At 40.4% G+C, this 18,890-nt stretch overlaps 1 protein-coding gene across 8 annotated transcripts in view; it reads right to left on the minus strand.

The window, feature by feature from the left end:
• The window catches only part of DGKB (diacylglycerol kinase beta), a 350,303-nt gene extending 332,095 nt beyond the window's left edge, over positions 1-18,208 (minus strand). For 5 of the 8 annotated variants that reach the window (XM_054161144.1, XM_054161141.1, XM_054161143.1 and 2 more), the window contains exon 1: positions 17,612-17,726. The gene's annotated coding sequence lies outside the window, so the exon portion shown is untranslated. Of the gene's footprint in view, positions 1-17,342; positions 17,421-17,611; positions 17,727-18,000; positions 18,017-18,149 lie in introns of those variants that run through there. The other 3 variants (XM_054161138.1, XM_054161140.1, XM_054161139.1) reach the window with 3 other exon arrangements.
• Positions 18,209-18,890: the final 682 nt, after the last annotated feature.

The following is an 18,890-nucleotide window of genomic DNA, read 5'->3' on the forward strand; positions in this document are numbered from 1 at the left end:
TATAACCAATGCCCTCTATTTTTGTGGAGAAATGGTCTAGTTCAAAGGTACTGTGATCCTTTCACACAATCACCCAGACAGACAGCAATAATGCAGCCAGATAGCGCTAAAAGCATTATCACAACTTCAATACTCATTTCACCACCTCCATAAATTACTTCCATTTTATAGATACAAAAAGAAATACTGACTCTAATCCTCACCCTCCACACATCACAAAAATCACAGAAATATAGAATTGTTCTGGTTGAAGACACATTTAAGAATAGCAGGCCCAACTATTAATCTACCATTGGCCACATCATCACTAAACCATCACTCCACTTTCCACTACACCAGTGGAAACAGCTTTACAACCCTTTCAGTGAAGAAATTTTTCCTGACATCCAACCTAAACCTTCTCTGGTGCCACTTCAAGCTGTTTCCTCTTGCCCTATTGCTTGTTACTTGGCGGTAGAGACTGATATCCACCTCACAGCAACCTCCTTTCAGGTACTAGTAGAGAGCAGTAAGGTGTCCCCTCAGCCTCCTTTTCTCTGGGCTAAACAAACTCAATTCCCTCAACCATTCCACAGAAGACCTGTTCTCCAGACCCCTCACCAGCTTCACTGCCCTTCTTAGGACACACTGCAGAATCCCTGTGTCTTTCTTGTAGTGAGGGGTTCAAAACCAAACAGTACTTAAGATGTAGCTTCACTAGTGCCAAGTACAGGGGGACAATCACTTCCCTAGTCCTGCTGACCACACTATTTCTGATACAAGCCAGGATGCTGTTGGCCTTCTTGGCCACTGAGCACACTGCTGGCTCATGTTGAGCTGGCTATAGACCAACCCCACCATGTTGTTTTCCACCAAGCAGCTTTCCAGTCACTCTTGCCCAAATCAGTAGCATTGCATGAGGTTGTTGTGACCTAAATGCAGGATCCCAGCACTTGATCTTCTTGAACCTTATACAGCTGGCCTCAGCCCATGAATCCAGTCTGTCCAGGTCCCTCTGTAGAGCCTTTTCAGCCTCTTGCAGATCAACACTCCTGCCCAGCCTGATGTTGTCTGCAAATTCAGAGGCTGCACTCAATACCCTCATCCACAATATTGTTAACAACATTGAAGAGAACAGGCCCCCAAATACTGACCCTTTGAGAAAACCACTTGTAACCAGCCACCAACTACATTTAACTCCATTTGCCACAACTTCTCGTGGCCATCCAGACAGTTCTTTATCCAGCAAAAAGAGAGCCCATCCAAGCCATGAGCAGCCAGCTTCTCTAGGAGAACGTTGTGGGAAGCAGTGCCAAAGGTATTGCTGGTTTTACAACACGCACTTCACATGGGTATTCTTCATTTGGGGTTGTTTGTTTTTTGGTTTGTTTTTTGGGGGGGGAATGGGGTATCTGAATATTAGTGAGGAAGGGAGCATACTTTTGCCATATTTTAAACTGCTTTAGTCACAAAGGTGACATCCCTGTCAAAGCAGGTCCAAACAGGAACATTAATAATAAAATAAATAAAATAACAACACTGGCATGCAAAACATCACAAAAAACTTCTAACAACTTGATAAGACATGAACAACATTTACAACATCAACATAAAGACATGTCTTTCTCTCCTTTGACAAAGAATCTCTCCCCATTCACACTTCATGGACTTCATAGCCTCCAACCTATCTTTGAGCCTAGTATGCTTCTTTCTTTTGAACACCATTTCATATCTTGATAATTGGATGCTGGCTCAAGCACCATAACATTTCATTTTTCCCCTTTGTTCTCTGGAATTGTCCAAGCACTTAATTTATGCCCTCAAACAAAAAAATTCTTTGCTTTACCCAGTCCAAAGCCACAGCACATTGCCTTGCTCAGAGAGGTGTTCTGGCTCCTCTTACCCTTGAGCAGCAATGTGTCCATCCTGAACATTCCACCTTCCATTCTCACATTCTTTTGCCTTCCTCCACAGCAAGAGGATCCAGCAGCAGCTGTAGTTTTCCTGCTCTGCTTGTGCAGGATGTGGTCACAGGCTTCCACTCAGGTCAACAGTTTTCCCAAAAATCCACCACAGCTTTTCCAAAGCATCTCTCAAACCCAACCAACCATTTCCCATTGTGCTTTTTACCTACCAGAAAACAGATTCTAAGCATCAGAGTCACACACACACAAGAGACAAAAAAAAAAAACAACCACCAAAAACCACAATACCTAAACAAAATAAAATAAAGGCAGCCACTGATAGATTTTCTGTGACTGCATGTCATTGTTCCTACCAGCTTTTCCCCGCACTTTGCTCTGGCAGTCTGTTGTCTGGCCTCACAAAGCATTTTAGCAGTGGCACTCTGCCTTTCTGAAGAAGCAATCCTCACAGAGAGCAATTTCCACAAAATAATACAGTCCATCCCTTCACTTAAAAAAGCAAAGACTCACTCAGCGCTGAGTATCTTTGCCTAGGACCTGCTTGCTCTTACACAATTATGAAATTTTAGCCTTTTTATTTGGCAAATAGCAGTGCAGATGGACTTTGCACATATCACTAACTGCTGTAATCATCCCAAGTAGGAAAGTAAATATTCTTAAATAGAAATACACCTAAGCCACTCTGAAAATCAAGTATGACTGTGCATGTAACAGTCCTGCCCACCAGTAATAGGATGCAAGCAAATCATTTCCCTCAATATCGTGTCTGTGCAACTCAAACCCTAAGTTCACAGATGTTGAAAGAAAAGATGCACAGGCAAGGAAACGCTGGAGCTTAGGCCACAGGGAAACATCTGAATTATTACTGGAATTCCATTTCTGGGGTGAGGAAAAAAACCTCACCATCTGTACAAGGCAGTAAGTACCTGAAGAGATAGAGATTTTATCATTCTTCCCCACCCCCACCCTTCATTTCCTATACACACCAGGTCTCCCCAGTCATTAAGAAAAGGGAGGAAATCACCTATGAAAAAGCAAACAAAAACCAAAAAAAGCACCCACAAAAACAAACCACCCACACCAAAAACAGCTTACTGTAGATTCATCACTGGCAAAGCCCTGCCAGTCTTGGAGATCAGTCCAGGCAGCTCCCATATTCCCAGTTCCTAATTCCTCGGAGTGCAATATCAACCTCCCGCAAAAACGGGGGAAAAAAAAAGGTGGCAGGAACAGCTCAAGGACATGGCAAGCGAGGAGGCAGCAGCAGAGATTTAAAAACTAGGGCTACAGCAGCAGCCAGAGGATGCAAGACAGACATGGTTGGAATTTTCCTCAGCTTATCCTTTGATTTGTTTTAGGAAATGCAACAGGATTTTTTTTCTCCACAATGCTATAAAAAAGAGTGGATAACAAGGTGAGTAACTGCAATGAGCAGTTACACATAGATTAACATTTTTATTATGCAAAACTATTCTGTGTATGGTTGAATGTATATTTCCATGAAGCATTAAAAAACCCCAAGCCTATACCTAAAGCATTCCTTCGACTATATTAGTATGTTTCCATACCAGTAAGATTCTTGACACCATGGCACAGTGCAACAAAAAAAGCTACTGTATAATTCATAGTTGATTAATAACATGTAGCAGAGTAGTGAAACAACAGCACTCAAAAACAAAAGGGCCATATCTGGAGCCTGTTGGTTGAACTATGTATTTTCTAGGAATTAACATATGTATATTTCACCTATTCCTAGAAAGCAGAGTTGCAAGCACTGTTCCAATACAGCAGGATTCATAGAAATACAAAAATAACGTTTAAAAATTCAAGCATCTAAATGCTTGAGCATCTAATGCTCCAAAAATAAAAATCACATTATATTCACATCTGCACATGCATCTTCTTTCATGTGCAAGTCCACTATGAGGGAAATCACCTAATTAAAAATCACCTAATTAAGTATCAGATCCACACAACATGATCTGGTTTCAGTTCTCCACAACGACTGAAGTTCTGAGAGTAGCATGGCATTTCAAATATAGCTCACTACCAATTCCCATCTTGCTGACTGCAAATGACTTGACTGAAGCCTCTCTAAGGAACTAGGCACCATGATCTGCACACAAATACATCATCAGCAACTCTACAAACAGAAAAAAGTCAAAAGACAGTTCCAGAGGCATGAATTTATCTTGGTAGAAATCCTAACTTAACTCTCCAGAGTATCAGTAGGTTAGAAGCTGCATGTACATGCTTTCTATGTATCTGCTACAATGGTCATATCACAGACACAGCTTAGGAAAAATACACAGCAAATAAACTTGATAAATTTTGCCAAAATACCCACAGCACTGGAGCTCATATCTCAATAGTAAGCATTATGATGCACTGATTTCATGCTGTACACCGTATTTTTCTTCAAAACTTTGAAGTATAGGAAACATTGCTTAGCCTACCTCAATGTTTTCAGAGCAAGTGAATGTTTAAAAAAAAATAAAACTAACAGAAGTCCACCAGCATCAGTCTTCCTCATTTACTATTCCCTTACTTTATCACATTCACCTTTTGGAGATTCCAATCCACAGAATAGGACACTGTCATTTGAGTCTTCATGTTTAGGACTCTCACTACAAGAAAGACATTGAAGTGCTGGAGCATGTCCACAAAAGGGCAATGAAGCTGGTAAAGGGTCTGGAGAACAAGTCTCACAAGGAGCAGCTGAGTGAACTAAGGCTCCTTAGTCAGAAGGGGAGACTTGAGGGGAAATTGCATTGCTCTCTACAAGTATCTGAAAGGAGGTTGGAGTGAGGTATGTGTCAGTCTTCTCTCTACTGTTAGGTAATAGGACAAGAGACAATGGCCTGAAATTGTATCAGGGAGGTTTAGGTTGGGTATTAGGAAAACTTTTTACTGAGAGAGTGGTCAGACACTAGAATACATTACTGAAGGAGGTGGTGGAGTCACCATCCCTGGAGGTGTTCAAGAAACATGTGGACATTAATGGCCACGGTGGCGTTAGGTCAATGGTTGGACTTTATATTCTTAGAGGTTTTTTCAAACCACAACAATTCTGTGATTACTTTTACTAGCTTGGGACACTTCTCTACTCATTATTAAATATGTATCTTAGTGAGCTAAAATTGAATTCCTTTGTAAAGCAAAAATGGTGTACTGCATACCTAAGAAGGAGGCACCGGTCTATCTCATTCATTCAGACTACCTATGAAATACCGGACAGTATTTCACTTAGATCCATATAACATGTCACAGAACTGCAATTCCTACTAAAAGGATTAAAGAAATAATGTAATGCAAGGCTATGAACTGTATTACTAATAAGCACTATTATTTACAAGCACTATTATTTAAAAGCATTCTTTATAATTTATGGTAAATGTAGTTTTTTCAATTAAGTGTGATCATCAACTTCACAGAAGTATAATTCTAGGAAACAGACCCCCAGTGAAAATAATCACACTTTTGATAAGAGGTAATATTGCTCCCATCTTCTCCAATATTTACATTCAAAATAGCACGCACGATAGTAAATGTTTTAATTAAATATCTTCACAGATGAGCACAGAAGGCATACACAGTTTATAATAAAACACAATACTTTGGTTATCTCAGCATTTTGTCCTCTCTTTTCTGGTAACATTAATGTTATTAATGTCTTGGTCTTACATTATAAATCTTGTTATTTTTCAGACTACAGGGAAATATTCTGTGGCATGTGGTAAGGGTGTGCAAAAATGATGCTTGGTGAACCCCAGCTGAATGAAGCATTTATGAGATGGCTTCCTGAGACTGCAAATGACCAGACACAGTGGTCCATGTAATCCACTCCAGGTTCATGTTTCCTTTGCTATAGAATAGAATAGAGTAAAATAGAATAGACCAGACGAGACCAGGTTGGAAGGGACCTTCAAGATCATTGCGTCCAACTTATCAACCAATCCAACCCACCTAATCAACTAAACCATGGCACCAAGCACCCCATCAAGTCTCCTCCTGAACACCTCCAATGATGGTGACTCCACCACCTCCTCGGGCAGCCCATTCCAATGGGCAATCACTCTCTCTGTATAGAACTTCTTCCTAAGATCCAGCCTAAACCTCCCCTGGCGCAGCCTGAGACTGTGTCTTAGCTTTCGAAAAGTGGATGAATATAGTAATGATTATTTTTAAAAATAATAACAACATTACAACACACAGTCAATTATTTAGGAATAGTAAATACATACAGAGAGTAATAGGTACTTACAAACTCCTCTTCTGTTGGGGATATGATCTAGATTTAACAAAAAATTCTGCCAAGTTTCAGACTTCATTCAGAAACAATGGGATCCCAGTTAGGGTTAGTTATTTGTTTGGGACACGTCTCTACCTACCACCTCAAATCTTCAAATCCTGTTAAGTAATTAAACTGCAGTAGATCCCTTCTGACTGCTATAAATTTGATCATATTGGCAATGTACAATGCATGTTTGCTGGCATAGTAATCACATAGTCACATTCTAAATGGATAAAGTCAAAGTACTTATGTATACTGTAGCAAAGGGTTAACTATCTTATTTTATACTGGGTTATGATTAGAAGACTAGGAAAAGCCTGGAGAAGAGAAGGCTCCAGGGAGATCTAATCTTCACCTTCCAGTACCTGAAGGGGGCCTGCCAGAAGGCTGGAGGGGGACTGGTTATTAAGGCCTGCAGTGACAGGATAAGGGGCATTTCAAATTAGAGAACAGTAGATTTAGATTGTATGTTAGGAACAAGTACTTCACAAGAGTGGTTGAGCACTGGTACAGGTTGCACAGAGATGGTTGAGGCCCCGTCTCTGAAGATACTTAAGGCAAGGCTCAACAGAGCTCTAGGTGACCTGACCTAGTTGAGGATGTCCCTGCTCATTGCAGGGGGGCCACTGGACCTTTAGAGGTCCCTTCCCACCTGGGTGACTCTATTTTATGAAATGCAGATGATCCAAATGAATCTAAACATTTTAAAAGATTTTTTTTTTAAATCTGGTTTTACTTCTAATAATTTTTTAAATGAGTAAGTTTACCCAAGTAATGTGATTCATTAGACTGTTACAAAGTTTATCTTAAAAAAAAAAATAATTTAAGTTCACCATATCCTTTTTATTCACAAAAAACCCCAACCCATTTCCAATGGATGACCAAGCCATTCTTCTGTTTGTTACTATACCCATACCAATGAAACATTAACACAAGTGTCATGTTTTCAAGGATAGAAACAGGAAAAGATTTAAAGTTAAAACAGAATTTAAGTATAATATAGGCACTAAATCCCCCAATAGATTGGCTCTGCTTTCTCTTGCTTTGCTAATGCTGCCCTCCACTTGCCCCTGGAATAGTCTCAGATGCCTCAGCACTGATGAATATAAAGTAATGCACATAGGAAAAAAAAATAATAAATCCTAGCTGTACACTTAAAGTGATGAGCAGTGAGCTCATCAGTGATGAGTTATCACTCAGTAATGAAATTTTGGAATTATAATCAGAAAACATATGAGCAGTGCTCAGCAGCATTCAAAAAGAAAAAATAAAAAGAGAAGAAAAAAATTGATAATAGAATAGAGAATAAACCAATTTATTGCATTGGAGGGACCCTACTATACCTGCATTTTGAATAACTATAGACTTTGGGGTTTTCAATTTCATTAGTATAAAACTGGAAAAAGAGAAGAACAAAAAGATGGAGCAATCTGTTCAAAAGGAACAAAAGATTTATCCTGGAGTTCCCCAGCTTCAAGACAGAGCAATGGGATACATCTGAGTTCTGTAAAATAATAAACGTGTGTTGGAGTTGCGAGGATGCTCAGCCTACTCTTATATTCTTCTCTTGGTAATCACTGTTAGGAGACAGTATACTAGTCCAGACAGACTTCTACTATGGTCAGGTAAAGCTATCCTTATGCTTCTAAGAAGAGGGATGAAGAATGATCACAGTCACATGTTACAGAATCACAGAAACATTCAGGTTGGAAAATACCCTCAGGATTAGCAAGTCCAACCAAGAACCTTACTCTACAAGGTACACCCCTAACCAAACCAACCAACCCCTGGTTCATCTCCAAGCACCATGTCCAAATGACCTTTAAACACATCCACAGTTGGTGATTCAACCACCTCCATGGGTAACTCATTCCAATACCTGACCACTCTTTCCATGATTTTTTTCCCCCTAATATCCAGTCTAAACCTACCCAGTCACAGCTTGTCACATCCTGCTGTAATAGTCACATGGGTACAAATAAGTCACAGTGAAATTTTAGGACAACATGCAGAAACTGACTCCACAAAAAAAGTCTGCACAAAAGTGGTTAATAGTAATGACTTTGCTATGGAAAAAAAAGAAAGAAAGAAAGAAAACGTAAATGCTACAATGTTTACCACACTCTGTACTGCACTGTATTCACTTGCCATGCATACAGCACATGCTTACTATAAACACTGGGACACACAAATGAGCATTACTGTCGAATGTATAGTTCTCAAAAATAACCTGATAATAACTAATGAAAAGCATCCCTTGTTGCTCAAGTTTTTCTTGTATTTACTGCATGTCATTGCCCCTATATTGAGGAATGGAATCTGCATCATCAACTCTTCAGAAGAATCCATCTACTACATATATAATTCTTTCCCATCAAAACCCTAGCAATAATGTTTAAGGTCTTCCTAGTACGCTGCTGACTCCATTTTAATGTATTTTAGGGCATTATGGGGCAGTTAAAGTATTAAGACAGAAAGGATATGCTGACTCGAACTGCTTCTCTTTCCCTTCCCTTCTTCAATTCCATTAGAGTATCCAAAAAAAGAAGTAGTGAAATTTGTGTTAAATCTGCAGGAACAATGACAACACTCAGCAATGAAGATAAGTCTTAAGTATTATCTTCCCTTCTACAACACCCACAGGTTGAAGATCATCACCACAGTTGTTATGCCTTCAGCTGATTGATTTTTGAACAGTTTAAAGTCTCTCCAAATTCTGTGCTTTTCACAAAGAACTACCTTTTAAAAGCCTTACAATTTCTTGCATATCCCTAAGACATTAAACCTGTAGATACCAGTTTGAAGTGTTCAAAGCATTTACGTTCTATGAAGTAGACATATAGAACCTCTATAAATAGAACCTGTATACCTGCCTGTCAATGCATCCCTCAATCATAGAGCAGGATTCAAAACAACTTTGAGAGCAACATACAGCAATGAGCTACAAATGTGACTCATATTCAGATGTCAGTGACAAGCACAGTTATCAACATGCACACTGCTATGAAAAAAACAAGGTTCAGCAAGTACTGAAGATCTTCATATTGGGATACACATACCAACTCTTCTGGAGAGGAACAGGATTTTACTCTTCCATGGGTTAATAGTTTGGTCATAGTTTAAGCACATGGCACCTGGTCTGCTAAACCCGTATTTGCATTTCCAAAGAAGAGAAGCAATAAACAAGACAATGGGAGGAGTGCTGAAACTTTTCCTGAATAAATTAAAGATTAATAAGCTCCAAGGGGAAGGGATGAAGCATTTGAATCTGAATGAAAAATGCAGAATGTGCCAAGAAATATGTATAAAACTGGCAAACTTTCCCTGCTTGTGATGATCTCTGGCGCAAGCTGGCCAAGAACGTAAATAATGCAAGATGGAACAGATCCTGACCTCACAGCAAATCTAAGGAGCTGTACCTTGTCAGGTTACATCGAAGATTAAGATATGATTTTAGTGCAAATAAACAAAGCAGGAATCTCATTCAGTTCTGTAATTGCTGTCATTATAAATCAGTGCATTGCAGTAGTTTGTTTTTGTATTTTGCAAGAACTGCTTTTATTTACATTTATCTTAAGATGGCAAATTAATTAAAGATAAATTACAGAAGTTTTCAAGGTTTCCAGATCATTAAAGCATTACTTTATCCCCACAGTAGTGGCTATCCTTTTAATTAGGGTCCTGGAGTAATCATGCTGCATTCACTGTCTTAATAGATCATCATTTTCAGATACTGAAAGGGCAATAGATCACCTCTTCTTTTCACTGGACAGACTTTTGAGTCACTAATGTAGAATCTGAAATGAAAAAGCTTCACTGAGTGACCAAAGTTGATCATAAATGTGTCCTGAACTGAAATAAGGTCAGAGAGTGTATGACCTATACCCTGAAGAAGTGTTCTTCAAAAGCGTACAATCTTCCATATGGCTCTAGAGGAAGCTAATAAGAATATATGAGCTATCTACTTGTTCAGCTACATAGAAACAGGACTGAATGTTATTGTTATTTGGAAAAGGGTATTTGTACGGTTCTACAAATTCTTCTGTCATTGACAGATGATCTACCCTGACCTCTGGTTCATCAGGCTTGAATAAAGAACACAGAAATCCTTACTAGAGCCTTGAATTTCCTCTTGTTCATTATAGATACAATTAGATGCAAGTACTGGATCATCCACCAAGATGATTTTTCTCAACACCAACAGAGACGTGAAAAAACTACCATATTGGTGCACTGTATAATAAAGAGTATAAAAATATCTTGATCACTCACACAAATAACCCCACAATCTGTTTTTATGCTTAAGTTTCTGGTTGCCTACATTATTTCTAAGAAACAGTCTTTGACAGAACATAAAGCTTTTCGATGAGTCATTCTTTCAAATTCACAAAGGCAAAAAAAAAATAATTGGTAACTGAACACAGTATTTTACTATGTAAGAAACAACAAATAATCACTTGGCCTTTTCCATTTAAAGAGGAAGCAAGTGAATACTCTTATCAGAGTAATCTACTGTGATTGATAATACCTAATCTTCAAAGCTGGGCAGTTTCCCTAGACTTCATCCAGGTTGTGTCAACACCGCTAAGCCTAACAAAGGGCGGTACAAAGTTTTATCCCTGTTGCATAAAAGACTTCACGGTTTAGAAGGTTTGAATTCTTTGACACAGAAGTTATAAGGTTGTTTAAACACAAACCTTTTCATGAGCTCTTTTAAGTAAAAAAAGAAAAAAAGCCAAAGCACCCACTACCCCTCCGGAGCAGAAGTCATTGTAGTAGTACACCATCTTAAATTTACAGCAGCATATGACAATAAAGCCAGATGCAGCCATAGCAGCTTTTCAGTTTGACATGTAGAACAAGCTAAAACTACAATTCTGTGCAAGCCTTCACAGTGTCCAAGTAAATCCAGAGTTTCAGAAAACTCATTAATTTTATTTTCACTTATAAAGTGTTATTGGGATATTAATGAAAGAGACTTTTTAATGAAAGTATATCATAGCCATTTTTTTTTAGGACATGAAGACAAATGGAAATACTCCAAAGCAGCTGTTTATTTGGACATACTTAAAAATAGGTCCTTTGATATTTAACTTCTGGTATGTGGCCCATTCTAAGCAATCACTTTTTTTAAGGCTACTTCACTTCATGTTTATTTTCAGTAATGCATGGAGAGGATTTGATACATTCTTAGGAGTTCAATCCTACCTTACACTTTTCCTTTTAATTGAGAAAATACCCAAGGGTAAAATTTATCTCACCCAAAGCTGGATGCCTTAAAATTAAACTGTGAAAGAGTCATCCCAGACAGGCACCCTTTATAATTAATTGAGAGGCATGGATACATCCAGAATGTACCTCAACTGACCTATACAGGATGATCATCTTAAAATTTCCCTCAGCAGGTGCTTTTATGTTTCCATTAGCAATAATATGAGAAACAGAAGGTAACCAGATGGTATTTAGATACTGAATATAGCACAGATTATTCCCATTTATGTATATTTTCAACATACCAAAATTTTTAACTCTAAATGATGATTACATTATCAAAATATGAAGAAATTATCAAAGCAAAAATGTTGAGTAAAAAAAGAAAACTAATTCTAGAAGTACAAGGAAGCAGCATCCTTGCTTCACCTAAGTTTTACCTTTCTAATCTTAAAAACTTTTTATAGAATTCACTAGCTTAAATTCTCTTAAATTTAAGAAATATTTTCTCTTTGAAGAAAAGTGATAGATCAAGCTGTGACTGGACATCAGGAAAAAGTTTTCACTGAAAGAGTGGTCAGGCATTGGAATGGGCTGCACATGGAGATGGTTGAGTCACCAACCCTGGATGTGTTTAAAGATCATTTGGATGTGGTGCTTGGAGATGTAGTTTAGGGGTGAACCTTGTAGAGTAAGGTTCTCGGTCGGACTTGCTGATCATGAGCATCTTTTCCAACCTGAGTGTTTCTGTGATCTGTGGAAAGCCTTGAAGAAAAATAAAGCAAACAAAAAAAACCCCAAACAGTAACCATTAAATCTTACTTTGCTTGCTTAATTTATTCCTTTCTGTAACCATGTATTTGGCTGTTTTGATCTATTTCAGTTGGGGGTTTTTTGTTCAGGTTTTTGTTTTGCTATTGTCTCTAGTTGGTTATTTATTTGTTTTTTGTTTTTTTCTTCCTCCCTTCTCAAAAAATACCTTTCTGGCCTTATTCTACTATTATCTCCAACGCAGTTGATGGATGTAAGCATATTATGCAGGAAACATAAGAAAATCTACAATTAAAAAAGCAAAAGATTCCAGAGGAAAAAAAAAGCAGCAGATTATTGATTCTTGGACTGTAGTGGTTTGTATCACTTATGTCTAGGCCATAGCTTCATTAACAAGACACCACTTATTTTCCTCTCAGAAGACAGGACAGGAAAACCCAGTAACTTCACATCATTCATGAGTCTTTCCTGGGCTGATACAGCTGCCTTACTATTTGTCATGCCTATCTTCTGCTTAAATCTAGTTTGTCAACCATTTATGACCACAAGCATTTAAATATCTAACTGCATGAATGTACTGGGCTTGGTTGGATCAATTTTCTTCATAGTAGCTAATATGGGGCTATGTTTTGCAATTGTGCCGCAAACAGTGTTCGTAACACAGGGCTGTTTTAGTTATCTGGGACAGCTGACCCAAACAGATCATAGAATGGTTTGGGTTGGAAGGGACCTCCAAAGGTCATCTAGTCCAACCACCTCACAGTGTGCAGGGACATCCTCCACTAGATCAGGTTGCTGAGAGCCTTGGATATTCCATACTGCCATGCTCAGCATATAAAGCTGAAGGGAGACCTGCTTTCCAGGAGATGACTGAGCACTGACCCACCAAAGGGGAGCAGCGCATGAATTCCTTGGTTTGCATTAGCTATTAAATCATCTTTATCTCAACCCACAGGTTTCCCCACTTTTCTACTTCTCTCCCCATCCCACCAGTATACTAGTTGTTTTGCCTTTACATGGCATGTTTCTGAAGGCAAAGGAAAAAAGGAGCAAGTTTCTACTATCCATATGAGCTCCCCGGCTCCCTGAATAAACCACCACTACAGGGGACTTCATAATGTCCTACAAGACAATCCAAAAGGGAAGTAAAGCACCATTTCCCAACAGGAGACTCTCAGAATTTGGTGCACAGTGCAACAGACTTTTGTGAAAACTGCATTACGTATCCGTTGAGATTCTTCTACTCTAAAGACTCGGAAATCAGCTACCAATTACTACCACTGAGCCCTAGACATGCCATGGAAAACACAGCAAAGCAATCACAAAACAATTTCAAGCCAAGTAATCAAAATTTAACTGAAAACCAACATAAAAAATAAAAGAAAAAAAATTAAGGCACTTTCATTAAAGAAAAATTCCTAGCAAGTTCATTCCTGGAAATTAACATCATTAACAAACAAGAAAGATTAAACATTGGAATAAACTCCCAAGGGAGGTGGTACATTTTCCTACAGTAGAGACAGTTTCAAGGTCCAGCTTGACAGGATTCTGGGCTTGACTTCTATTGAACTAGAAGATCCTTAAGGTCCCCTGCGACCTGGTATTCTATGAATCTATGAGAGCGCTACCCAGATGTCATTTTATTCACAGTTTATTATAGTATATAACTAACAATCTAAAGATAAAAAGCTCGCATGTCACAGCAATTAGAAGCCCAACTAGTAACACTGAACTGAAAAATACGTTTGCTCACTTTTCTTTGGTTTGGAGATTATTTAGGGGGTTGGGTGTTTTTAGGTGGTTTTTGTTTTGGGAATAGTTTAGGGCAGCATGATAGTGTCAGAATTGTACATTTACATTCCAAGCTGGTATTAAGAGATTGGACTAAAAATAAACAGCCTCCAAAAGCTCACATTTGTTAAGTGTTTAAACTTGTGGCAAACCAACTAAACAAGCCTATATCCCCTCCAGGCTAAACTGCTGCAAACATTATTCACAACATCTTCCATTTTCTTCAGAAACAATTTTAAAAAAAAAAAAAAAAGAAAGAAAGAAATTGCTGTAGATTGCAAAAAGCTGCTTCACTGGGTGTTTGGGGACACAAGCTCATCCTAATATTAAATAAATAAATAAAATCTTACTTCTCAACTTGCGATATACCTTACCTGTATCATCATTTCTGTCTGCAGTAAGAGCATCATTAGTGTAATGAAAACTAGGTCAGTCTGACAAATTAATGATATGAGGTTCAAAGCCAATATTCATAACTTTTTTCCACTCTTGCAGACAAGGTATCAAAAATAACTTAAAAACATCCAATTCTTTTCAGTGAGACTCAGCGTGTTGCTTCTTAAGCGTTCCTCCAGTACTTTGAATTTGCTGGCTCAGCCATAAAGCTAGAACCCAAAGAGAAAATTATTAATAAAATACTGTTATGAAAGATTACAATTAATGGACAAATAATTGTCCTAAGTCTACTATTACTGATTATTTTGTAAGTCTCACAGGAAACAATGAACCTCTCTGAGGAAACTCACGACTGAACGTCGCCAGGTCATTCACAGAGAATTCTCACAGAAACAATATTTTTTAGCCTTCCATATCATCGTCTCTCGATTATATTTGCTGTAAAATACTGCAATTCCTATAGAATAAGACTTAGAACTTATGAGACTTTAGAACTGTGAAGGCAGAAAAATAAATAAATAATTGTGAATAGCATCCAGAGCAAGGCCTGGTACATTTTATCAATTTGTTTGTTTGTTTGTTTTCTTGAGACAGAAATGCAAAGCTCAACTGGTGACTCCTGCAGTAGCTTGCAAACTTCACTTCATAGCAAAAAGTAGAGAGCTGGAATACAAGACTAATGCTTTTGCAGAAGCCAAACATCCTGTTGCTCCACAACACTGCACCCTGTTAACACCTCCCAGGTTTCACATCACAGTCCTTCCCTTTTTCCTTTCCACAGGTAAATGTCTGGCTGAAATTATTTTGCTCCTGCCCACCAAACCACAAAACAAGATCTGTTCTTTCACTATCTCTCTCCCTTCTGATTGTTGTCATTCTTCCATCATTCCAGATAGAGGTAGAAATGTTTCATCACACACTTTTCACAACAAGGTAGAAGTCTTACCATGGCAAAAGACAAGATACAGTACCAACAAACATAACATGTAAAGCGCTCCTTGCAACACGGTTAACTTCAACCAAGGAAACATCAGAAATAACCAAACCTTTAAAAACACTTGTTAAAATTGTGTGCAGAAGGCTTAATTTATCAATGATCAAAAAAAGATCATAATTCAAAGTGAATTAAACATCATATGTCATCTATATTCAAGGAACATTCAAGGACCATCTCAACAACATCCTCCATCATATGGTTTCATTTTAGATAGTCCTGGAAGACTCAATGATACTATGAGTCCCTGCCAATGGAGAGATTCTATGATATGTTAAATAATGATTACGTTAATTATAAAGCATATTTTCAACCCGTTATCTTTCATTCTACCTCTGCCATTCACAACTCAGTGCCCAAAGCAAAAGAAGTTCTGTCCAGCTACCTACCCAGCCAACTGACTTTGAAGTCTTCCATTGTTGACATATCTTTAATCCCAAACGTGTTCTGTTTACACTCTGATGTATCAAAATGCTGCTCTAGCTGGTTTCCTACAACTCTCTTACTCTCTTCAATCCTGATCCAGTGATCTCACTCCATTGACAAGAGGAGCCTAGACCTGTCTCATAAAGTTACTTGAATGACAGAGCAGAAACCGCACAAAACCTCCTTATAAATATTAAATGTGTCTAGTGCTCCTCAAAGCAGACATTATTACTTACAAGTTCTTCACAAACAACTTATCTGTTCATTTATGCATTGCTACTGAGCACTATTCTCTGAATGTTAAAGATACCTACAGGTGTTTACCAGAGATTATTTCAGTTCATAACAGTTCGTGTACATTTCTTCTACCTAAAAAACCACATATATAGTGTCTTTTTTCCTGAACATGCTTAAAAACAGCAAATTCTGTTGTTTGCTGGTACCTAAATTAGATTAGCAGATTTGAGTCCCCGATATTTCGAATCTATAGCATAAATGTCTCATTCCACACACATTTCAGATTGTTAAGTAATTGTTTCAGGATCTCCCTGCCATGATAAACAACAAAGTCCTTCCACCTTGACAAATGAACATCAGATGACAGCTCTGTCCCCTGGAGGAAAGCCCTGCTTTGTGATTCCCCATGTTTCTGGATGCTTGTTCAGAGTCTGTACCAGAGAAGGATGTCAGGCTCTGAACAATATTGGATTATCACTTCAGGGAGAAATAAAGAACTTATTTCCTGTCATTTTATCCATAAAGCATTGAATAAGTCCAGTAATTTGGGAATTCATATTAAATTCTTGGTATGGAATTTTTTTCAGTATCTAAGGACCCTTTAATACATGCAGAAGCATCATACCATTCAAGTGCAAAGAATGAAACCTATTACATTGCTATATTAGGTCAAATGATCTAAATAAAAGTACAATAAGTGTTTAAGGGTTTTAAAAGAAAACCTTACAGACTTGCTCTTTCAAGAATTACTGGTATCCCCCATCCTGTTGCACTGCCTATTCTATGGTATAGGTTTTATAAGCTTAATCATTCCATCTGCTTTCTGTAGTTGCATCAACCAGTTAAAACTGCTTCTGAAAAATTGATGAAGTTGTCACTAAATTCGTAGAAAAGCAATCAGATAGAAAGAAGAATTAACTGAAGACCCTACAATCTGATCGTTTAGCTGAGGAAACAAACTATGATACGGTAATTTTCTGAGAAAACCCTTCATCTATTTCCAAAACAGGATGCTCACAATGAAAAACGTAATTATATGCACTCCCGATAAATAAAAGTCTTTTCACCTAACCGGATCAGAACACTGGACCACATAAAAGAATAAATTGTATCTAAATTGACTTCAGACATCCAAGTTTTGTCAGTTAGCAGAGGATTTTTCATTCTTCTCTGAAAAAAACCCCTTTAGACAGACAGTCTGTCACATCAACACTCAAAGTTTCAGCAAATCAGCCTTTAAACCACAAGTTTGCAGTTGCATCTTTTGTTTCCTACACTCGGTGTGCTCGCACCCACTCTGCTTGCTTCAGCAACTCACCGTTCCCAGCCCAGCCACCAGCGGAAGCCCGGGCAGCAGCAGGACATTGCCTGGGGTACGGTAAAGTGATGTAGGTCAGCGAGGCAAATCAGGGTTAACTGGAAACCAAAGCCACGAGTCATGACCAATTCAACACAGCCCGGCTAGCTACAACTTTCTGCCTAGTCCCTCCAGTACCTCCATACACAGACACTGTACATGCACCATTATCCCTCCTCCCGGTTCCGCGCTGGTAACCGGTTCAGTCGCTCAGCGACTCCCGAACTTACTGCAGTGCGATGCTGGAGGAGGAGACGCACGGCCCTGGGATGCGAGAGAGCCCGGCGCTCTGGGCAGCCGCGGGAACCGGCCATTCAGCCGGACGACGGCCAGCGACGCCACTGCCGCCAGCCCCCACCCCGCCGCCGGCTGCCGCAACCCAGCACGTCCAGCCCCGCGGGACCGCTCCCGCCGCCCCGCTCCCGCCGCCCACCGCGGCGCAGCGCAAATCCCGGCAGCCCTGCTCCCGGGAACGGGCAGCCAGCGCCGCGCCGCGCGGTTTTAAGCAGCTGTGCGACAGCACATCTCCCACCCCTTTCTGTCCGGGCGGCATGGGGGAGGGGACAGGCGAAACACACACACACACATAGCCCCTCCCGCCCCCGCGCAGCTGCGGTACCTGTTGTCCGGCGCCTGCATCGCCCGGGCGCCGCCCGGTAACTCCGCGGCGGTGCGGCAAGACCCACGCCCCGCTCAGAACGGCTTCGCTCCCCCTTTGCCCCCTAACAGTGCGGAAAGAGGCTGCCTCCGCACCAGCGCAACACTTACCCAAAGTTTACCCGGCTCTCCCCGCCGGCGGTGGCCGCGCCGCCGGTCACCCTCCCACCGGCTACGAAGCAGCGGGCCTGTGAAACCGGCCGCGCCCGCGCGCGGCCCAGCCTGCGCACCTGCGCGGCGCCCGCCCTCGATACCTGCCGCCCAGGCCGGCACGCTGCCGCGGGAGGGATTGGGGGCGGCCGCGGAGCCGCTCCCACGCAGGTGCGCGGGCACCGCGGCTCGAGGGTACCAGGGGAAGCTGCTCCCTCGCCGCCTCTGTCCCCCGGCAAGGCCGGCCCGGTGACCGGCTGGCGACCAGGAGCCGCTTCAGTGGCTGCCAGCCGTGCCCGGCTCCAGAGCCTCCATTTGGTTGGCCCTGCTGGGAAACCTTCACGAATCTCACTGCTCGAAACACGTCCGGTGTCCCCAGCTCCCCAGCGACACGTGCGTGGGTATTTATCTGTAGGTAGCAACAACCGGGCAAGGGCCCGTGAGAACGTCCAGATTTACTCGGGAAAGAAAAAACAGGAAACAGTAGCAGCGGCATGAAAATCAATGTGTGTATGCCCGTGCCTCCCACGCACCAAAACACAGGACACGGGAGCAGATCAAACTTCCACTGACAGGTTCTCAAGGTGTTTGATGGCAGTTTGCCTTGACTCAAAGAAATTCCTCTGAAACACGGGCAGATTTCTAAGCAGTGCCAACACTGCCAAACTTCCATCGTCTGGGAGGAATGGGTGCCATTCCCAA

The sequence above is a fragment of the Dryobates pubescens genome, chromosome 4, assembly GCF_014839835.1.
Source record: "Dryobates pubescens isolate bDryPub1 chromosome 4, bDryPub1.pri, whole genome shotgun sequence".
NCBI classification, from domain to species: Eukaryota; Metazoa; Chordata; class Aves; order Piciformes; family Picidae; genus Dryobates; species Dryobates pubescens.